Below are 21,661 nucleotides of genomic sequence, written 5' to 3' on the forward strand. Positions count from 1 at the left end.
ACTGCCATGCTCAATTTGATCAGTTTTGGAATTGAATTGAATTATATTGTGCTGATATAGGGTAGGGTTGCCATACGTCCGGCATTTCCCGGACATGTCCGGAATTTCACTGTTCAAACTGCGTCCGGGAGGAATATCTAAAATTGGCCTAAATGTCCGGAATTTTGAAGGTTTGAGACAAGATCAAAATGTTTTCGTAAATCAACATTAACATTATTATTTTTGGGTAGATTCATGCCACTTGAAATTTTTCGTCGCGCTGCGCGCAATTTAGTGTCACAATCATGGATTTCAATATGTGAACCACCACCATCGCAAGATATGCAATCAAAAATTATTGAAAAAAAAACCATCATTTGTTGAAATAAGTCTAATGGTAATCGCATATATAGGAGAACGGTATATTACTAGAGTCTGGTAATGCCATTCAGATGCTTTAGTCAAAGATATTGGCTCTAAACCTGGGGGTTGTTCGTCTTTATTCTGGGATTCGCGAAGATGTTGAACGTAGTCAGCTTCGAAAATAGGCCGTGAGTAAGTTTTGGCAGTGGTGCTCACCGTTTTTCAGTAATTCACTCATCAAATTCTGAGCTGGGCCACAAAATATTGTCGAATTAGAAATGGAGTCGCGGCCATCAATGGTTGAACACCACCGGATGTGCAACTTGATGGTGCGGATCTGCATTTAGGCTCATAAATATAGTCTTATCCGTGTGACATAACATGACTTTACGATGCATCATTCCGTTCCCTATATTTTCGAACTCTTCATCCTGCACCAGCTTCCCCGCTAACTGTGATCATGTGGGCAGAGAACTGATCAAAACTTTATAGTGATATATGGAAGAAGCAGTATTATACACTGATTTCCTTCTAAAAATTTATCGACCAGATGCATATAGAAACCAGATGTTTATTTGGACGGGAAGACATGAAAAAATGGTGTTTCGATCCTGGTTACAACACACAAACACATAAATGCATCGATCTAACATTATAGCGGCTCCTGATCTGGATCGTGAGCACCTATCCTATGGTCGATAGGATGGGCAAAGCTTGGCTAGTGTGACGTCATATTGCCATACAATGTGTGTCATAACTCATTTTAATATCCGCTAGTAGGCGCTAAAGAGTGTCCGGAATTTGCTTCGCACAAATATGGTAACCCTAATATAGGGTAGCTAATATTCTACAATGGATATTGTTGGATATTGTATTGAAAGCTATATTCAAGTTCTGTACCACGAACCAGCTATTTGAGTAAATAACTATATTCGAATTCAATTTAACTAAAACAAAATGTTTGGTTAAGATTAGAAGAGGGAACACAGATAGATATTTGCTATTTAATTACTTTAGTACTAGTTTGCGACAACATAACCTGTAAGCTCCGATCACTTCGTTTGTGGTCAATTTATTTGTGAGAGAACAATGTACATTGTACAGGTGCACTCAGACTCAGTAAAACGCACGATCATTGAATGATTGGTCGCTCTCACGGGTTACACCAGCGTTTCGCGAACAATTCAAACACATGCAAGAAATATTGATTTTATCGACGCCGATTACTTGATGACTTGAAATTGACTCGCGAATTTTTCTCCGAGTCACTAGTCAATCCACATTTCTGATACTCCGAGTCAAGTCAAGTCAAGTCATTTTGGCAAAGTGACTCGAGTCAGGTCAAGTCATACGGAAAAGGTGACTTGAGTCAGTGTTGGGATGACTCGAGTCATGACTTGACTCGAGTCATCCCAACACTGCCCTGTAGTGAGGGTTTGCTAATACTTTTTAAGGGTTGAGTGGCATTGTTTTGAATATAAATCCGCAATCGCAAACGACATCAACTGAACGATGGACGGTGATGACTAGGACATGTTTTGGCAACTTTTGCAACTTCTTTTACAGCTTGCGGGAGCTTCCTAATACTCAGAATGTATATGTAGTATGATGTTTCGAGTTGTTTGGAGGAATTTTATGTTGCAACGTTTTGCACCTTTTCCTATTTTATCATGGCGCCATTTTAGCGCAACTTCTATCAAGTACAGGGTAAATATTACAGAAGTATTTAAAAAAAAACATGGAATAAAGCTATTTCTAGTATAATTCTCTTTGATTTGCTTAACACAGAGCTATGTGATGGATTAGTTGCATCTCAATGTCCTCTAGGACGCAAAGGCCTGCAAGCTAGAAGTTCAACAACGCAAGCAAGACATTACCTGAACTATATGTAAATAGATCGCTTGATTGATTCACTGACTGTCATTTATATTTGAGGTCCTTTCCGATTTCACGGACGCCCAGACAAGACCGCCGAAAATTACATTTTCACTGGGTCACCTTTTCAGGATCAGGCTATTGATTTTGTTTAAGTGGACAACAGTGAGTTTTCCTGGTATGCCTTTGGTCAAGTTTGCAGACCTAGGAGGTTTGGGTATCGTATTTGACTTTTTTTATTGACTATCGCTTTGCTCTTTGGCTTTTTGCGGAAAATTATTTCCTTGCTTGGTACCGGAAAAAATGTAATTATTGGCGGCATAGGCGCCGACTTTTATTTTTTTATGAGGTGGCGGAGTGTTGTGACGTCATACTCGTTCCATATCAATGACGTCATCGTCTTCATCGTCAAGTGTCCCATGCTCAACTGTCGTTTTCCATTGTGAGTTGTAGTCGCAATGTTATCATATTCTGGTCCTATAATAAAAATTGATTCTGGAGCGAATTTATTTGCATGCTAATCCAACATTATTGGTATTCGTGTCTAGAGGCTTCAATATCAGGAATCTTGAAACAAACACTCTGTAGTTCTCTTCAACTCACCCAACCCTTCACGCCATTATTTCTCGCTATGCCCTTACTGTCCAGGCGTAGAAATTGTCGCCGCCGAATAGTCCTGTATTGGCACGGTGTGATGACTCGGGTCACGACTCGAGTCCGACTCGAGGCATGACTTTCTGATGACTCGTGGCATTTTATCAAAATACGGAAATGCCTCGACTCGACTTGGACTCGAGTCATTGCGCATGACTCGAACCAAGTCATCTGACTCGAGAATCCGACGACCAATACCGACATTTCGATGTAATTTCGAAGAACAGTAAAGTAACCACACTATTGGGTAGCGATACGAATGCAATCCGCAGTAGAAAATATTGCACCCAATGAAAGAATGCGAATTTGAAACTGCATTCGTCTTGAAATTAATTTTTCGGTTAGTTTGGTCTGGTACTTGTGAGCGATTCCTATGTTTTTAGAGTAGTGAAAAGCGTCCATAGTTCTATCTATAAATCAGATCCAGTTAAATAATAATATTATTAGTTTATAAATTCATAATAATAATTGTTCATTTCTGCACAAATTATATAGACTATACGTAGCCTTTTATGTACGCAAAAGGCCGATAACTGGTACATTGATGGAATCTGACATCCGGACCATGCTTTTGATACCTAATCATGCATGAGGTTACGGTTTTGAGATGTTCAAATCAAACTCGACACACTTCGACGGGCCTAATGCAGGCTACTTGCTTTACACCAGTGCATAAGGTAGGTTAAATAAAACCAAAAGGGCATTACGCTTCCATAACGAGACACGGACAGGCTGAAAATTTTTAGATTCACTCCATATCCCAAAAATTCCGCTCAGAAACTATCAACCGTCTGGACTTCAGGTACCAGCGTGATCCTTCACGAATTACGGATATAGTTGACGGCGATAAAGTGCTCTTGCAATTTAGCTTCTCCATGTTATGAAATTACCTCAAATCAATCGAAATTCAATGAAGAGACGATTGAAAACGCCATACCACGCAAATACCGGGGTAAACTACAGCGGTGACATACAGACCACACCACGATAAGTGCTGCGACCTCGCTCGCATTTTTCAACTTTGTCGCGCAACCCTGTTGCAGAGTTGCGAGTTGCCGGTGACTCTGGTGTGCACTGTGCAAGGCTTCATCGTAGACAGGAGCGCTTCTCTCGTTTTATCGGTTTGCAGGCTAATTGTGCATCGGACTTAACTGAATCAGCTAGGCTAACATTTTGAGGGCATAGGCTATATTTGTTAATCTGACTATAAACGGTCAATGCCTCACCCACCACGAAGCTCACCACACGTCACTGCGTACATGTCGACAACTGGCTGGTCTTTTCGGATTTGGACTCGACAATTGGAATTTCGCGCTAGAATCCCACGTAACCGATGAGTACTCGACTGGATGTAATAATTGTATTTGTATGTCCTGCTTTTGAGATCAAAATGAAAGTTGGCGCTACGATGAAGTTTTATTGTTTTTTATTTTTGCTGGATGCGAGTAGTAAATCAACTGAAAATGCGTTATATATCTATATAGGTATCCTCATTCCTCATGTTGCACTTCACGTACATTTCAGATGAACATGACGTATAACGGTCAAAGCATTTGTGGAAACATATTGCATATACACTGTTAGAAAAATTAGTAAATTTACACCTATTAATTAGTAAATCAAAACGAATTGCTGTAGTAACATAATTTACTATCGTTTTTAGTAAACCCGTCAATTATTACTATGATACGGATTATTGGTACTGTGTATCAATGCTCCTGAATGACTAAATATTGAACATTTTCAGACCATGAGATTTGCAAACCACGAAATTTGCGTATTTATTCTTCAAAAATAAAGCGTAAAAGGAGATCTGAGGCAGTGGCGTAGCAGCCACCTGGCGGTTCTGGCTCTGCGCCAGGGGCGGCAGGCTCCAAGGGGGCGGCAAAATGAGGCTGCACAGTGAGAGAGATGCCTGCATCATCGTGATGGTTTGAAGACGGAGATGCGATAAGGACTCTATAGTAAGGTCATCTAGTCTGCACCCCGTTTTTTTTTCTCCTCCGTGATTGCTGGGCGTCTAGCGGGATAACCGCGGATACCAGTTTTCGAGTCTTCGGTCTGACCCGGCCGGGGATCGGGCCCACAACCTACCGATCAAGAAGCCGGACGCATCACCATTACACTATCTCGCGCGGCGTGTAGACAGCCGGCTAAAAGAAGAGTGCTTGGTAGTCCTATAGCTGGCGTCCCATCAGCTAAAATTTAATCAAACAGGTCTCAATCGAAAGCTAGTGTCGCGTTGATTCCGAAAACACGAATTAATATGTTAACATGGCGATGGAATCACTCCAAAATAGCCGTCACGGCCGATTGTTCGGAGAGTTCGCAGAAAAAGGAGAATGTCTGGCGAACAAACAGAAGATGCTGGCCTCAGTGTTGTTGAAGAATTTAGACGATGCATGTTTCAAGCATAGGACAAATTTGAACTTGAAGCTGAAACTAGGTTTACCGGCATTCACCACTTAAATGATATATTTGGATTTTTGAATTCCCACGCGCTGCTGCAAAGCGAAAGTCACAATTTATTCACCAGCGCTTTTAGAAGCACGTATGACGACGAGGTGGACTTTTTGGAGTTAGCTGCGAAAATTGTCACGCCTTATACCTCGAATTAGGGATCATATAAAGCAGAAGATTGCTAGCTTTTCGTAAAAACCAATATGAGGCCTCTAGGACAGGGGTTCTCAACCTGGGGGGCGCGCCCCCGTTGGGGGGGGCGGCGTGAAAGCATTTTAAGGGGGCCCGAAGAATCGGTCGAATGAATTTTTTCGCGCTCTGCGCGATTTACCTGCAATTCACGCGTGTTTCTCTATATATAGACCCAGTTTCTTATTTTTGAATTCTCTCATCAACAGTCATAACCTTCCATGCCATCAAACAATCTGTTAGGGTTGCTAGCATTCCGGTTGGATCTTGTAATATGACGATACGAGGGCGCGGAATTTTTCACTATCCTAAAGGGGGGCGTGTCTAAAAAAAAGTTGCGAACCACTGCTCTAGGACGAACACAAATTAAGTTATAATCATATGAAAATGTTCAACTTGAGATTTTAACAGGGTTAAGAGGCTGGTGCGGAGCTGTGAAACCACGTTTGATCGTAGTGCAACAACGTATGATGTTTTACAGTGGTTGTTTAATGCAAAGCTACTTGATTCGATACCGTATTTATGCTCGTGTCTGAAACTTTATCTGAACATTGGTGTTTCAACTGCGAGCTGTGTGAGGAGCTTCTCAAAGCTCAAACTGATTAAGTCTTATATATTTAGTTCCATTATGAATAATGATCGGCTATCAGCTCCATCCATTCTGTCTATAGAAAGAGACTACGTTGAAAAACTTGAATTTGAGGATATTATCGCTGCTTTTGCTTTGAGGCGGCCATTGATTTTCTATTTGTACGATACATTCGTTCGCTATTTCTTGTTTTTATTATTTTTGGCGTCATTAACGTCGAGACGGTGAGGCTGAGAAGCGGCATATTATTTGTTATTATTCCTATTGACAAGATTACTTGAACATCAATCTATGTCGAAATTTGATGCGGTCTACCTAGGGGGGCGGCATTTTCAAGAGAGCCAGGGGCGGCAGCACATGCTGCTACGCCAGTGATCTGAGGTAGCCTATACATATAGGCCAAGACTCACCTGTGATGACACCGTAATTCATCATCAACGGCTCAGAATTTATAATAATTTGTATTATGCGAATGCTATTGTCACACCGAATTTGAAAACCCAATTATTATCGTCAGAGCATCAGAACTCAGAATCGCGCCAAATCACCCAGGAATGGAATTCAGCATAGTTACGTAACAATCCAAGAATTTGTGTTCACCAGGTCGTGACAAATTACTGATTCACGTGCTAGGATGTAGGTGCTGCGGTCGCGTGTCAGGCGAAATCTCGGATTTATTTAGGAGGAAGCTGTGTTGGTGTCTAACTATAAAGAAATGGCAGTAGATTTGAAATGCCCGGTGGTCATCTGAGGTATGGAACTTTCTTCAACATCAGATATCTTTTGTCACCTGAAAATCCATATTGGAAGCGGATTATTTGTCAAGTGTCCTTATCTGCACTGTTCCAAGAGCCAGAGGTATGACGTGACATCGTCATTTTCCAGTCATGTTAGCCGATATCATACTGTTTCGGATCAGACCAATGTGATTCAGCCAACTAACCATAATTCTGCTAGTACAAGCCAGAGTTCAATCGCCCAGGATCTGTTGCCTGCTGCCGATGTAACGAGCGACAACGGTCAGGAAGAGAAATTTAGGAATGATAACCCGAGCATTATGTTTGCAATGAGGATGGAGTGCAAAAACCTCATTCCTTCAACTACGGTGCAAGACATCATGGCTGAGCTGCGTAAGCTATTAGCTTCCCATTGTAACGAGATTGTAAAACAGGTTAAAGCCTCAATCATGGAGCAAGAAAATACTGAACTTACCAGTACATCTCATACTGAGCGCTGACCAGAAATGTCTTATCGAAGAAAGCAGAAAGGCAGTTCCAGACAGAGAGAAAGTGGGAATGCTAATGTAAACTACATACCGTATCCATTCCAAAGAAAGACAATCAATCACCCTGCTGCAGTATCAACAATCTGAGAAATGTGGCCCTTTCTCTTTGAAGTTGAGTTCAAGTTTCAACAATATGGTATTCTCACTGGGACAGGAAATTCCAAGCAATTCTTGATTCGCAAGATGGACAATAACTGGCCTCGCATTCAAAAGTAAGCAAGATTTTTTTGTAATCTCATAAATAGGCTACACACTAGGGCTGTTCAAAAAATGAAATTCCTTCAGATTTCACTGGCTACTTGATAAAATTGTTGGGTTGGTTAAAAAAATGCTTCACACCATTTTTGGCCCAATTCTAACCGGTAGAAGCGTGATTCTTGTAGTAAGTTTTGAAATTATTAGAAAATGAAAATTTCAAAATTTTTCTGTCCACCCCATAAAATTGTTAGGCTGTCAGTAGAGATGATGCATACTAAATTTGGCTCAATTCCAACCACTAGAAGCGAAGTTACCGCAGGAGAAAAATTTATAATTCTATGATTTGATAACAAATAATTAAAGAGTTAGTCACCGTAAATACTATTTTATTCAAATTCAAATTTTTCTACTGCAATAACTTCGCTTCTATACACACTATACTAGCATATTTCAAAGACAATTATATCAACGAGATACCCGTTATCTTTGCTCTCATTTTAAATAAATGCTAATTGTACTCTTCACAGGACGTCCATTAAAAAATATGACGGCGCAGAAAGTACAGAAAACACTGTCAAGACCTTCAACTATATCGGAGATAACGAAATCAGAATCATATGCTTCCTCTCTTGGCATCCTCGAGCTGATCTGTGCGTCCTTTGACGAACCAGCCTTTCAATTGTTCAAAAGAATGGTTAGTATTATATTAGCCCCAAAACCGATTTTGTGAATGTTTCCAATGTAGTTCTGTTCTATTGTTGGTAATAACTTTGTTTAATAATCTTTTTGTTGCCTGTCCTCCGGTAAAGATTTTCACTACTCAAAAATGATATTGGAATCATTGCTCACACATGCATATCTGTTTTCAGGACATTGCTCAAGATTTAATGGCAGATGCGCCGAATCACCCATTCTTGATTACAATCGGTAAGTATTTATGTACATAAAGTATGGGTCACGTTTCACACTGATGACTAACTGACTGTTACTGAATTTATTGCAAGTATAAAGTCATCGTGCGAATCTCATGGACTTGGGTCGGGCATAATGATTTCAGCCTCAAATTGAATTAAGTATTAAATCATTTCATGTTGAAACCAGTTTGTAGTGTAAAAATGATTGCCCACCCCTGCTATTGTCAGTAAGTGACATGCACAGAATAGCGGCATAAGTCTCGATTATGAAAAATGTCCGGTTTTGTATTGCACAAGTCGGTTTGATATGAATGTAAAAATCGTCTAATTTTTCGTTTCTCTGGAAATTTGTTACCTCCGCGGGTGTGCTTGGTGAGCGTGGTGTAAAGATAGGGAGTGCGAGCAAGTTGGTACCACTGATAAGACAGTCATAGGTACTCACTATCTTGTCAATAGTTATGCCGTAGTTGTGAAAATGAAAAACTTCCCATAACTACTTTACAAAATCTGAACACTTGAAAGTCATTAGTAATGCCCATCACTGTTTCGTACAAGTGGAAGTAGTCAAATGCCACAACCACTAAAATATAAGTAGCTCAAGTAGGCAACATTGGCAAACCTACTTGAGTATGCCAAAATAATAGATATAGATATACTTGATTACTGACCAGCGCCTCTGGTTGTCTGCACAGTCTCTATTTCATAACCTAGCCAATGGCGTTAAATGTGCTGCATACTAACAATGCATTTTTGTGTTAGTCATGGATCTTGAGAAGATAATTAACCTTATATTGATGCCTTGCTCTTCTGAAGTGCCTACTAGCACTACACTCGAGTGGTTGGATTTTTACGCTTCTTCTACTCGTAATCGAGTATAAAGTTATGACAGTATAGCCCTACATCTAGTTGAATAGCAGCGCTGACTACTTTACAACTTTTGTTTATTTTCAGGCTCATCGAACTAGAATGTGAAGGAGTTTGTGGTAACTGCCGAAAGATCCATGATATTCACCACGGACTCCTTCTACGTTGCTTTGGCGTATCTGTTCGTCACATTCTATGTTTGCAACCTGGAATACCCGAGCGAAGTGACAGCCACGTTGGAGTTTATGTAAAGGTAAGCTGAGTGAGAGTTAGACTATCAAATGTCAACCCGTAATGGCAATGACTGATTATGTTTCTTCGCTCGGCTCAGCTGCTTGCGTTCACTGCTGGGCAGTGCAAAGGCACCTTTATTGGTGATCTCACAGCTGGCAACTAGGGCGCATAATATTAATGAATCCGGTCCTAATGAAAAGCTAGTGTAACGGTGATTTCTAAAATAGAAATTAAAATGCGGTATGGGCGCTAGAAATGCCTTGAAATCGCCCTGAAAAATCTGACATCTGCATTATTTTAAACAATCAGAGCTCTGCAACAGATTGACAATAACAATTACCTATTGTGGTGCTCTGCTTGCTTATAACAATCACAATTTAACACGAAAATGTTAACATATGGGGTACCGGTAGCCCATAGTGAATAGGCTACAGAACTTTGTTAATACAGCAATATAGTTTTGTCTGAAGCAAATTCGCTCTTGTTGATGGCCAGCCCCCAGTTATGTCATAAGATATATATCATATATTACAGAGTCTTCGCCGAGATTTCCGACGTAGGCGCGAAGTGTTCAAGAAAGAGAAAGACACTTTGAGTTCATCCAAAGGTGATGAAACTCACCAACCTCCTGCGTGAAACGGAATAAAACATGAAAATAAATGCTTTCATGCTGCAACATTTGATTAATTTCCATGGAGTTGTGCGTATTACCAGGGCGCGAAGTGTGAGAAAACCGCCATGCATATAGCATTCAGTCAATCAATACATTGATTGACACTAGACAGGGCTGTGAATTCAGTGCTAGCTTTACTAGTAATTTACTAGAGAGAGTAAAAATATTTCTAATTTTTAGCATCAAGGTTACAAGAGTGAGTAGAAATGCTGCTTATCCTGAGTCGGAAAATTTACTAAAATTATAGTAAAAAAATTACTAATTTTTAGTATTTAACGTTACCAGGGTAAGTAAAACTGCTGCCTCGCAATTACGAGTAAATTTACTAAAATTTTTCTAACAGGGTACCGTCGGTATACTTAGCGCGAAGCGCGATAAAAAGTTTTGATAAACTGTCAAAAGTAAAATTGCGACGAAAACATGGGATATTGAGAACTATAGTTATACCACAGAATTATATATCCAAATGAGAACTACTAGACCATCTCCTGCTACGGCATTTTCTTCAGCGCCCACATGTCGCACCAGAGTGTTTCCACCCCCTTAAAAATACACATCGTCCTTGGAGGGGATGGCGCAAAGGTTGAGTAATAAGACCCACTGCTCCACATTTCGGGCCTAATGCTGATTATGTGTCCGCTGTCCTCGTTTCACGAGAATTCCAACCAGTTGACTTTTCTGAAGCACCATACTGTGATTTTCGATGCGCATGTCGCATAACAGTGAAAGGTGAGGAACCTAAATAATGGTCGCTACCAATAAGCCTAATTGATAAACGGATGTGGTAAGTTTGGTATGACGCAAGAGTCAGATCAGCCAAATATATGATCGAGGGATGACATCTGCGGAGAAGGTAATTCTAGTCGGTTGCTTGGGGTTGAGCAATACTGACGCATCTAGTTCCTCCCACGCTTACTTGAAGCATCCATCTTCAGACTATATGCATGAAATGGAACCTAAAAACTCAGTGTACTAAACCGCAACATGAATTAGATCAAATGTTCCATGTGAAGTGAGCATGGCTGCAAATTAGCATAATTAGTAGAAAAAAACTGATGAAAGATAGAGTCACCAATAATATTCGAGTCAGTACTCTTGCATAGGGTCTTGCAAATTTTAGAATATTAACGAATACAAAAATGCTTAGTTATAGAAAGTAAAGAAGTTCAATACGACATTGGCTCATTATTAAAGAGTGGATTAGATTTACCACATTTTGGAATCCGTAAAGGAGGACACATTTTACAAAACATAGAGAGTCAGTTTAACCAACTATAAAACTCCCGATTCTAAGATTTGGACTACAAATCTTGTTGTGTTTTGCTTCATTTGTGGCGTTTTTTTTATTTCAGCATGTCCATTACCCTAGGCTATCAAAGCTATAAATGAGGACGAATATCCAAAATGGAGGACGTTTTCGAGTTCCTGTATACACGGAGTACAACTCCTCCTAAAGGAGCACATATGTAGGCCTATATAAATAACACTCGTAATCCGTTCAGTGTTACTTCCATTATTGGCTAGATCCATGAAGATCATCGCCACGTGTTCCTGCAAATGATACAAATGTATGAATACTATTGTTAAAGGCTATCAAAATCTCAAATCCCTTTTCAGCAATCATCGTACCTTTGCTTTTGTTGTTGGCTCTATCCACAACCGCATAAGTATCAACATCGACCACAGTTGACCCGCTTTCTTTCTGTGCACCTGAAGCGACATATATAGAATAACTTGAATATACCAGATCCTTCCAGTGGGGTACACGATTCCGATGGGACTTGTGTAATGAATTTTTGGGTAGAGTAGAGCATATTAATCTAGTGCAAATATTGTGAATAATGCTATGGAAACTATTGCAGTTTCAATCCATAAATTCAACTTACATGACTGTGAAAGCAGAAAATTAGGTTGATCACAGAGCTGAGATTAGTCTATAATAGTCAAAAATGCTATGCGGATTTGTACGGTTGCGGAAAATTTTACAATGCAATGGATCGTGACGTGATAACGTTTCAGAAGCCCTGACCTCTTACAAATCGGTAATAATGAATAATACTAAAGCTTACCCTTCTTCTTTTTGTCTACCACGCTGTATGTAGCATCTGCTGTAAGCTCTACTTCAAACCTAGGGTTTTCCTTGCCTAAAATAACCAAGTAATAATTGTTAATTATCTTATCAATGCTGTGTAATATTCTGTAAAATTCCCGTTTGACCATTACTGATCATGGAGGCAGCAAATAAAATCGAAAACATCTATAGCTGAGGACATATTCACACCTTTAAAATAGCAACATCAATATAAATGGTTTATATCGTGACAGAAATGAGATTTAAATTAGGGTCTGTGTAAATTTATAATCCTGGCTATACCCAATATGATATAGCCTAATCTTAAAGCAGTGTTGGTCGACTGAGTTACAATGTTACATGCTTACATATTAGCACTGAAGAGAACGAAATGTGCCTAATTCTACTTACAGTGAAATCTTATGTTACTTTTTGTTTTCCCTTTTCCTTTGTCGACAGAAGCATACGCAGCTTCTCTGGCCTTAGTAGGCCCTTGTGGCTTCTTACCCTTGTCTATTTTTGAACATGATGATTATAATATTCAACTGGCGATGTAACTTGCAGACAAACCTTTCTCGTTCTTTTTATCTACAACAGAATAGACTTCCGTGTCAGTTTGCGTTGTCGCATACAAAGGATTCACCACTTGCTCGTCTGATTTTGGTTCCAAGGCAACGTCATCTGATGTTCCGTACAATGGATTAACATTTTCCACTTTGTCACTGCCACACTTAAATTTTCCTGAGAGTCATTTTAAGATATTTCATCAAATCATAAAACCCCATTTTTCTAATCCATATTCACCTTTGCCGTATCCTTTTCGACATATTAAAATAATACCAATCAATATAAACAGCAGAACCACTCCAGCACATGCCGACATGATGACTGGGATGTTATTTGAATTCGACGTTGTCTCTGTTGATATATTGTCACTCATACTCGTCGCTGGTGATACATAGCTACTGGGGATTTTATACGTTTCTGAATTGAAATTGTCTTGCTGTACTTTCAATACAAGGAATTTGACGGTAGAAAGTACATACCTGAAGTAGTTTCCTTCAGACAAGGTGTCACCACATAAAATTCGAATTGTCCAGAATAATTCAATCGCAGCGTCAAGTTCACAATTTGTGTCAACTTACAGTATGAAATACAGGCAGGATACCAAACATGTTATATCAGTACCTAACTCTACTTACATTCTCAAGCGATGTGATCATTTGACCATTTACCCCGTATTGTCTGCCACAGCATTCAGTGGTATTAATTACAATTTCATCATTTCCTTTTTCTGAAAATATCACACCGAAATTTGTACGGTAACTATGGTGTCGCATATTCGTCTGGAAACATTTCCAATGATCATGTAGCCTACCCTTAATTGAGCAGGTTGGAATGATGATGGCTGTGAACGTGTATTAAGTTCTACCAAGTGTAATAATAAGCTCTTCAAACCTAGATTACCTGCAAAAATGCAACCCCACCTTTTAGCAGTGTCAAAGAACTTTTAGGTGGTAGGTTCGAGTAGAACATAATTGAACTATTTGGCAATGAGCAGAGTGAACCTTTCGGTGAATACGGCCCAACTGAGAAGAAAGCGAATTCAAATTTATAAGCTGATTAGGGCAATATTTATAAATTTATACTCACACATTATGTTCAATGTAGATGTTGATGAATAAGTAGAAGTCGGTTTTTTGGAGTACTTTGTGTAATTGTTCTCATAATAGCATGACACTTTCTTCCCGTTAAGAGTGGGACGAAGGATTATACTAGAGTCATTCAGCTGCCGAAACAAAATCAGAGTATATAGAGTCGCTATTGTATCATGGACATATGTGATCAATCTAGTCAGGAAAGATGATCGAGTAGAAGTAGCTACGCAAAATTCTGCGCGAACGCGAGTAAAAGTACTGCTTTTAGAAGCCGATCATAGAAATAGCTCACTGTGAATTCTTTTATGTATCATAATTAGTTGAGAAAAGCAGTCGAAAATATTCTATTGTCGACTGTCAAAAGCTTGTAACTAACTGCCAATGGTGCAGGGAGCTGGGCCCGTGCTTCCATATTCAATGAATTCATCCGCACCATGTGATAGAAAGTTATATGGTTCTTGCAATCGGTAGATGAAACTGTACTGCGCGGATATAGGCATTTACAAGCGAAAACACAGAAAATCTCGCGATTTTGGATCCGCGGCTAATAATATTACATCCGGGACCGTAACTGCCGCACACCGAATCGCCCAATAGGGGGGAGAGCTCGAAGGGGGCCCCAAAAATTATTTCGTAAATGAACATGATGTTTTTTTAAGTATTTTGTTGAAAATGTGTGCAACTTTTTCAACTTTTTTTCGCACCAGGCACGATTTAGCGTCGCAAGATTTGTAGATATAGGCAATTCGGAGTCGACCATTGCCACGCCACACCAAGACATATAAAGTTTGGGCCAAAATGGGACGACGAAAAGTGTGTTCAAAAACGTTCTGCAGCGAGAAAACCTTGGCTTTAAAGGACTGCCCTTATGTTGACTGAAAACTTCAATATAAAAATGTCTAATTGGAGTAATTGTCAATTGGCACATAAATGTCTGATGCTGAATCTTCCTGTCTTGGCTATCTGAACCCCACAGGCAGAAATGCCATCACACAGAGAAAAATTAGCGTCTATTAGTTTAGTACGTGTGAGCGATTCCAATATCTTATCGCCTGGCGGACTGGAGGCCATGGAATAACAAGATGTAAAGAAATAATTATGCCAACGGGCCCGCGCGAATGTGTTTAAATATTATTACGGGCCATCAATTTCCAAAGACAACAGCTCAGTCAGCTCTACCGTCAATCTGACTACGTGGACTCAGAGAGGTTAAACAATTTCAAGCAATATATATGCAATTACCGATATTATTGACCGATTCAATCATGAATTATGGAAAACTTTCTCGTTAGGCGCTATTTGGCCAGTTTGAAGCGACTATTTACTGTGTATAATCAATGGAGATAATGCGAACCCCTAAAAGGTTGAGGTTAGTGTGAACTAGTGCGGAGCGGATCGACAAATTATCTGGTCCGGCTCCGATCCGGCTCCGGCCGTATCAGGAAAAAGTACTGATCCGGCTCCGGCTGAAAATGAAAAAGTCCGTCCAGAAATCCGGCTCAACACGGTACGGTGGTTCAGTGAATTTATTAATATGGCTCGTTTATTTCGGCACTGGCTTGACGGTTACTTGCGTGTTGTTGGTTGGTTGGTAGTTATTTAGTTATAAACGTCATGCTTATCCCTAAAGATTCTGCCATGTCAGAAAAAGTGCTGATCCGGTTCCGATCCAGTCCTGCCAAAATTGAAAAAATCCAGCCGGATATCCAATCCGGCTCCAGTCCATGCTCCGCACTTTAGTGTGAACACGAACCTTTTTGAAATGTTCTGTGTGCACGCGAACGTGAACGTCAATTCTCTTGTCAAATCTAACCCTGTATTTCGGGCTACATAAGCCACAATGTTAATTAAATACTTGCTGACGTCTTAAACGTCACCAAATGTATCAACTGGAGCAATCAAATGCTATAATAAAATTAATATCTTCCGTCGCTTGCCAACAATTTCGACGAGGACTTACAAATGAACGTAAGCATACGCCTTAACGGTCCAGGCCAGACCGGACAGTGTTTTCGGCGTCTTACTATTGCTGTATTAGTATTGAGCGGAAAATGAAACGGGTTTCTATATATGCTACCGATATTAACCCATAAACAATTTATAAAGTAGCTAACACCCCAATCGCACGGATTTGGTTTTTTTGTACAATAAAGATATCAAATCAAGATGGATCCCGTACGCCTGCAAGATTTTTTTACGTTAGACAACGATGTATTCTTTATATCAATTTTACTGATTGTTTGAATAAGCGTCATTCGCTGACTTCTCAAATGTAGTGTATTTCGTTCTTGATGCTGTGTTATTGCGAGTCAAGCTCACAGCAGCGAGTCACTAAATATCAACAAGCGGAACGTTGAATATTTCGAGCGAATTTTTGTAACAAAGCAAGTAAAATATTTGAGATTGGCAAAGTGCAAGCTCACTTAGTGTTGATTTTTTTATTATGCTGCCAGAGCCATGCATAGAGTGGTACGAAGTTCAAATGCAAAGAGTTTCAACCAAAGGCGTTATAATGATATGAAAAAGGTTCGTTGTGACCGTGAACCTCTAAATTTATGTGGTTCACACACAGAATGCGAACCTGAACCTCACACTCTTGTACAAACTACTGGATTTTCAAAAAGCGCAACTAGAACTAGAACTAGAACTATTCAATTTTTAAAACTCGCAACTAGAACTAGAACTAGAACTACCCGAGTTTGAAAATCAGCAACTAGAACTACCTAATTTTCAAAATCCGCAACCAGTACTAAAACTAGTCAATTTTCAAAGTCCGCAACTAGAACTGCAACTAAAACTTCTCAATTTTTAAAATCAGTAACTAGAACTAGAACTACTCAAAAACCGTTAGTTAGTTAACCATCAACTAACTAAATGGTTAGCTTGTACAAGTCTGCCGGACTAGCATTATTTGTAGACCTACAGATTACAACACATATGGTGTGTACAGATGTGTTAGACTTTTGTTTTGTGACTCAGTGAAAATTAGGGGTTCCCAGAAGGCTTGTAGGTTAGCGTAGGGCAGACCTGGGCATTTTACGGCCAGTGGGCCGAATACTGACTATACGCGGGAATTGCGGGAAGAATTTTGAAGAAAAGCAAAATCTGCTCCAAAAGACCCTACTACATGCTGATTTGCGAAATAATTTTTATTCACTTTCGAGCTTTTTCCATTTTGAAAACTTTGGTTTCACTTTTTGCAAGAAACATGGTTATAATATTGCACATCAAATCATTTAGCTTGTCATGAAAAATCATCTAGCGTGCCAGTTTTGGCACGCGTGCCAGAGGTAGCCGATCCCTGTCGTAATCTATATTGAAAATAAAGTCGATATAACATATATTAATTTAAGTCGGGATTATGACATAAGTACGCAGTCTATCGACTGAGGCTGCGAGATGAAGAATTCGGAAAACCTACCAGCGAAATTACAAAAAAAAAGGGCGATTTTACCAAGCTACACACCACTCGGGATAGTGATCAAGCTGTAATTTCCCATACATTTTGGTGTCCTAATATAAGGACGTGTCTAGGGGTTGGTGTGATTAAAGAGAATTAACAATGTTTCTTGTTTGCCGTTGTTTTGAATAATTACGTGGTATAAATATTATTTTTGGACTTGAACTCTAAATTCTTAAATTCCAAATAACACATCCACCTAAGCTTGTGTTAACCACGTATTTCATTGCTTTCAATTCATAAATTATTAGAAATCAATACACCGCAGAATTAAGTGTAAACTTTTGGCTTGGCTCGCCAACGTATTTTCTGCCTGTCATTCGCAGAAAGATAGTTACCCATCTGTGACGTAGGGGTTCACAAAGTCATTAAAGGTTAAGAACCGTACAGAACTGGATTACATTCAGCAGGGATAGTTCTGAGCAAGCAATGGCTGTACAAACATCATTCAACAGAAGACCGGCATCTCAATTCGCCCAAAGCGACGACACGTGTTTTCTAGTTGTGCGGCAACTAATTTTTTTTCAAATGTGCAACTATGAACTAGAACCGGAAATACAGAATTTTCCAATTCTGCAACTAGAACTAGAACTAAAACTACTCAATTTTCAAAATCCGCAACTACAACTACAACTACTCAATTTTCAAAATAAGAAACTAGAACTAGAACTACTCAAAAAACGGTTAGTTAGTTGAGCATCAACTTACTAAATGTTCAGTTTGTACAATTCTGGAACTTCACGTTCACACCATCCCTCATAATAAATCTCGGTCACAAGCGGTGGTGAAAACTGTTATGTTCTTGATCTTGTTTGAACAATAACTCATACGACGTGGTTGCAATATGAAATCAGTATATTATCAGCCGAATAACTTAAATGCAGGCGACACGATCCAGAGTGCATTTTAACGAAAGACCAGTAGACAACAGAACACAGGGTATAAATACGAAGCACGACACATGATGATGATGACAATGATTGGCGGTAATTACTAATCCTAGACAAATAAGAAACAAACGATACCAACGTAAAATGCACGAACATAACAAAAACGTCAAACCTAAGGGGGTATGGGGGCTTAGCACCCCAGAAGTTATATTGGGGGGGGGCGATACCAATGTTTCGGGGGGGGTTGACGAAGTGCTGTTCGGCCCCGGTTACAGCACGAAATAAAAATTGGGACTATACCTCGATTGCCCTATGGGACGAGCCATTACTGTAGGGTTTTGAGAGGATTTGTCCTCTTTTTTGACTTTTTTTAAAGTGTCTTCGGAGGACGCCCTTTTCTCCTCTTTTTTGCGATTTTTGTCCTCTTTTTTGAGAATTTTGCTCAAATTTATGGCCAAATTCGACTGATATGCCGTAAATCAGCACGGAAAAAACGCTCCCGCGGGTATTTCGGGAGCTGAGCCGGAAAGTTGACCTTTTTTTTAGTCAACCGACCAAGAAGTGGGAAAAAATTTACCATTTTTCTGGATTTTCCTCCGGTTTTGCAAGTTTGAAAGTTTTGACAGAGTGTCCTCTTTTCAGATTTTCAAAATATGGTAACCCTACATTACTGAATTGTAACGATTCAAATCGAGTAATGAGGATTAATAATTTCTAGCAACGAAATCTTACGCCTGTTGCGTCCAAGAATTATTTTATACCCAAGAGAAACATGACTCAAGTCATGGTACTCGACTCATAAATGAATCGCTAAGGTACTCGCTTCTGTCCAGCCTAAATCACGATAAACACATCTCATTTTGCGCTCCTGGTAGCGGAAGAGGTCGCTATAATGCCGGTCGGTGATTTAGTGGGTTCCCTACTTATACGATAAAGCACAACCGCTTTAACGATCGCACCCTCTACTAGAGTCACTATCCACCGTGAATAGGCCCCCATAATATACTAAAATCTATAGATTTGTAAATGACGGAATGCGGAACTAACCTTGTTATCATTGAGGAAGAACGTCCTTTCTCCACTTTGCTGCGTTGAATTGGTTTTAGAACACTTCAACGTAACTTTAGTAGTATTTCCCGCCGATTGGTTATAATACAAATCTACTTTTTCATAGTAGCGATCGTCTTTTACATGAAGCTTCGCACTGATAGCTGAAATGTGGGAGGCAAAGTTAATGAGTAATGTATGTACAAATATTTCAAGACAAATTGCACATAAAAGGTAAATCAAGTATATGCATCGATGCTCATTCATATCACATAAATTTCGTGGTTTAAAATCTCCGCTAATAAGCGTGGGAAAAAGTATACTGTAACAACTGTGGCCGATTGGTCGTCTGATATTTAGTTGTCTCCAGCAGAAGTTCGCAGTCAACCTGATCGTGAACCACATGGCATCGTTAATCTGTGATTGCCAAACTGTCTCACAGAGACTCGTTTCATAAAAATAAAAATATATACCAGCAACGAATCTATAAAAAACGAAGTCTACCACGGGCTGGAAAGACGAATAATCCTGACTGGACGAACGCTGAACCGAATTGTCTAAATTTAGTTTTGATTCACAAAATTTGAATTCGGTACTTTCAAATTCAGTTTCGGGGCGTGCAGATAGGTTTTATTATGACATTCTTGCGTACATGTCACTAGTCTAATATATTTCAATGGTATCATAATTAGATTCTTCATTAAGTATAAATATGTTTTTCAATCAGTTTCTGAGTAGTTAAATGGAAGATTTGGTCCCTATATACTCGATTCAATGTATACATTAGTTTCATGGGATCTCATGCAGACCGCACTCATTATTCCATCTGTTCTTAATTGGGTTAAAACAATGATGAACTCAATTGTAATATAGGCAAAAGTGGTCAGTAACGAAGTATTTGTACTTTTTCGAAGCACTCAAGTGGTTTTACTACTTTCAGTACTTGCTAATGTAAACCAAATTTTTCGCTACTTCAACATCGTCATACTCTGTGACTCAATTACTTACTTTTCGCTAGGTACAGTTCATCAAATAGAAGTATTGTGTTCTTTCAAGAGAGAGAGAGAGAGAGAGACCTACACGAAGAAATTCCGAGACTGTTTTCTCGGAGAGTCTAGAGAGCTTTCGTGCTTCGCGCGACATAGATATGTAATTAACTATGCGTCACATTTATATATTTTAGGTAGCGCTTGTGTGTTCATGGGTACAATTTCAGGCCGCAATGTCGCCCATGTGACTATATCATCACGGCAAATTGGGCTCAGCAAAACGTTTGGAATTTCATCATTTACGATATTTTCAATTTCCTCCCTTCCAAATCTACCTCACTCACTATTCACTAACAATCGGATAATCGCAGCACAGTGAAACGCACTTTAGATTTCTGAAACCGAAAATGTTGTATGAATCGCCGATTTGCGACGGCCAATTCGTAATGCGGAGCAAATACATTCGTCTACTGATGTAGCTGTAATGCAGGGTGTAAAACTCAAATTACGTCGCGGGCCGGATTCCAACCTTCAAATCGCTCGCGAGCCGCACCAGTCAACTGATTCCAGAATGTTCCCTCATGCCCCCGGCTTTTCACTTAAATACTTCATTATCAAGCATATTTAAACGATACTACGTCGTATCACGGACCATAAGGGTGTATTCGCGAACAATGGAATTGGATAAAATACGATGATTGGCCAGTTGCATACATTCATGAACCGCTAAAGCAGTGACGGTAACGACCAGTGGGGCCACTCCTAGTGTTTTAACACTAGATCTAGTGTTTTTCGGTCGTCCTAGTGTTCTAGTGTTTTTCTTTTCGCACAATCGTGCTCATCTAGTGTTTTTCTGCAATTGTGCGAACAAGGAATATTTTAATATTAGACTACTTAATTATACGCTAAATTCATCGCTAATAATTCGATTTGGTGTCTCTGGCTGTGTTTGTTTTCAACAATTCTATGTGGCGGTGCAGTAACAAGCAATTATTACGTAAGAGGGTGCGCTGTGAATCCGTACTTTTGAGCGGAAGTCTAGGAAAAAATAAAGAGTGATTTCGCTATAATGCTCTGACGTTTCTTGTTGAACTCGCTCTGCAGATTCGGGAAAGATTTTCATTTGCCGAGGACAGCATACTTGAGTGTATTGAATCCGTTAACAGCCTTGTCAACACGAAGAAGAAAAAAATCAATGGTTCCTCTAGCTGTGCAATTTCCCTCTGTGATATTAGTTGATGAACCTAATGATTTTTCGGAAGAATAAGC

General features: G+C 39.6%; 1 long non-coding RNA gene across 2 annotated transcripts; it reads left to right on the top strand.

Annotated features, from left to right (window-relative positions):
• The first annotated feature begins 7,794 nt into the window (after positions 1-7,794).
• On the top strand, positions 7,795-10,280 carry LOC145437015 (uncharacterized). Of its 2 annotated transcripts, XR_013914541.1 has the most exons (4): positions 7,795-8,286; positions 8,462-8,519; positions 9,458-9,623; positions 10,139-10,280. It is a non-coding gene; the product is annotated as an uncharacterized LOC145437015 (long non-coding RNA). The 2 variants fall into 2 exon arrangements; XR_013914542.1 differs by having other exon boundaries at positions 9,458-10,280.
• The last annotated feature ends 11,381 nt before the right edge of the window (positions 10,281-21,661 follow it).

This window comes from Botryllus schlosseri, chromosome 4 (assembly GCF_051294905.1).
Source record: "Botryllus schlosseri isolate E-star chromosome 4, Bs_hap1, whole genome shotgun sequence".
NCBI classification, from domain to species: domain Eukaryota; kingdom Metazoa; phylum Chordata; class Ascidiacea; order Stolidobranchia; family Styelidae; genus Botryllus; species Botryllus schlosseri.